Source organism: Bidens hawaiensis, unplaced genomic scaffold (genome assembly GCF_021521415.1).
Source record: "Bidens hawaiensis isolate Kalapana, Puna unplaced genomic scaffold, B.hawaiensis_p1.1 tig00024095_1, whole genome shotgun sequence".
Lineage (NCBI taxonomy): Eukaryota > Viridiplantae > Streptophyta > Magnoliopsida > Asterales > Asteraceae > Bidens > Bidens hawaiensis.
The window spans coordinates 130796-133641 of record NW_027493798.1 but is presented as its reverse complement, the minus strand read 5'-3'; positions in this window follow the sequence as shown (position 1 = coordinate 133641).

Here is a 2846-nt window from a genome sequence, read left to right as displayed (position 1 = left end):
TTCCATCACGGCTTCAGCAGTCTGGCAATCAACGTACCACCATTTTAGATTCTTCAACACATCTTGAGGCATAGTCTTCATTGGAACCTCCTTGATGCATCGGATCGGTTTGTACTTCATCACCATCCATGGCTTGCCATCTGCTCTCAATCCCCTTTCTGTATCCTCCACGAGCTTTCCCTTCTGTGGCTTTAATAATTCAAACTTCTTCTCTTTTATGCTTTCTTTCCACACGATCTTCTCAATCACTCTTGCCATGTTGTTGTCACTTCTATTTATCAGGCCCAACCTGGCCAAATCTTTCACCTCACATTCCGGCAACGTATTGAGAGATCTCAACATTCTTTTGAAGTATTGAATACCATCATAACGCTTCACCACAAACAACTTCATCTGTTCATCATAAATCCAACAGATAATTCCCTTCTTCGACTCAGCATAGCCTTTGATGTTATAACTCTTCTTGAACATGGCTGGAACAGCAGGCTTCTTGGTCTTAATAAACCAATGAGCACAGCCTTCCTTCCACCTAGGCTGCTCCTCCTACTCAGTCTCATCCATCTCAGCACCCATGTCGGCTTTCTCAACATCAGGGATCTCGTGTTCAACTCCTTCTTCTACTATCTCCCCCTCTTCTATTCCATCTTCAATCACAATCTGCTCACCGATCTTCTCAATCATATCACTCGGCAGCACATCTTCATCAAATAACACATCATCGCTGAACATGTCATCGTCCAGTTCCTTCAGCGCATCAATCACGTCATCCTCAACTAACACCACATCATCACCACCAGCCGCGTCGGTAGACTCCCCCTCAGCTGTGGAAGTACCAAGAGCTTGAGAAGTTCTTGGCAGCTCACCACCTGCATCTTTCGATGCATTGGGATCATCGTCTCGGTCGTTTCTCTTCTTCGTTCTGAGCTCGTCGCCCTTACAGCTCATCTCCCCCTGAGATGCCAAGAACTCCTTCAAGGCATCTATAACTTTCCCATGCTCAACCAGGAGGGATGCCTGTAGTTGATTTGCTTCCACTAGGCTTTGAATAGTCTTAGATTGCTCTGCCACGATCCGCTCTAGTGAAGCTATTCTCTCTGAGTTTGAAGTAGGCGTAGGTGAGACACCAGAAGCAGGCGTAACCGCAGGTGGTACCATACCTGATAACCCTGCAGTAGTAACGACCGTTGACTCTACAAATCGTGCAGCTACCACCGACTGAGTAAGCATTGGAGGTGGTAGAGACACGATCTCCGGAGTCGACGTCTGGATAGCAGTGATGGATGGAATTCCAGCCGTTGATGTAGCCACCACGGGAACATCCGCAGCGCTTGTACTTGTCACCTGTACAGAGGAAGGAACAATAGACGTACCAGACAGTGCGGCCGGAGCAAAACGTACAGTCCTTGAAGTCTCTCCAGCTCCCATGCCAGCACCTGTCCTCTCCCGTCTTGATCTTCTTATCAGCTTATGTATGTGTTCTTCCTCTTCTGACTCTTCATCATCTTCCGTTCTCTTTCTTTTCCCTATCGTTCTCTCTCGAGACACCATCAACCGTCTCCCCTCATTCATAATCTCATCCAAATCGGAGTCAGCCATCGACGTAGCTGCTCTAGTCATACTCACACCCGAACCTTGTGCAGCCGAGACCTGCACCTCTTCAACTTGATCCATATCAAAATAGCCTTGACCTCCAAAGACAGCGTCAAGATCAATATCCTCTGCAGCAGACACAACAGGCACAGCAGGAGCAGGAACAGTTTGAGTTGCTCTTGCCTGTCGCGGTTGAGGATCTCTGAACTCGTCCCCACCAGCAGGAACATACTCTGGGTTAATTAAAAACCCAAACAGTGGAGTATGCCTGGGACGACGTTCAGGGTTGCTCCTCGCACTCGAAGTGCGGCATTGAGCAAAGATACGTTTGCTCACCGATTCCACGTATCTTATCGGGCGTCTCTGAGGTAGAGTCGGAGCCACATGGTTCAATATCATCTGGATGAACCGTGGGTACATAATGAACCGCTCCCGAGACATCGCCCTCCTCTGCCTGTCAATCTCGTAGAAGACCATTTGACTGAAGCTGTAACGTTTGTTATAGGTCAGTGCAGTCATTGCAGACTGCGTGGTCGCACCCATACCATCAGTGCCCGCCTTCCTCCCAGACATGCATACTATCATAACGTGCATGAGGAAGCGCCACTGATCTAGAAGGAAACCCTTCCTCTTCTGGGTATCACCTAATGGACCAGAGTAGCCCATTCGGAGAAACGCTCCATCACGAAAAGGAGCGACAAACTCAGTTGGATCGTCTCGAGTCTCCTCTCCAAACCGTAGCGCCACCCGGATCTGTTCAGAATTGAACTGAACTTCTTGATTGTTCACCGTTGCTCTCATGACCGGGGGCTCAACACGACAGTCGTATTCGACCGTCTGCCAGAAGTCTTCGATATTCGGTAGAGATATCGGCAGAGTGTTTGTGATCGCATGAAAAATCCTCGAGCGCAGGAGGAAAGTTATGATCTCACGGTAATCGTCCACACCGCTCGCCTCCGGGTCAAGTGTAATGTACATATTGTGACCCGGGAAGAATTGACGTTGGTTATCACCATCGTCTCCTCCTGCACCTCCAGCACCAGCTACCGCAGCCATATCTGCAACAAACTAACCAAGTTAGAACGACACAAAGACATAGCACAAGTTCGCTTTGTTACCATGAGCGAAGTTGTGATAAACTCTGTATAGGCGAAGTTAAAGTTGAGGCGAAGTTGGGAACAACTTCGCTTCAGCTTTAAGTTCGTCTAATTAACACTAAGTAAATTGATCTAGGCGAAGTTAATGTTAACTTCGCC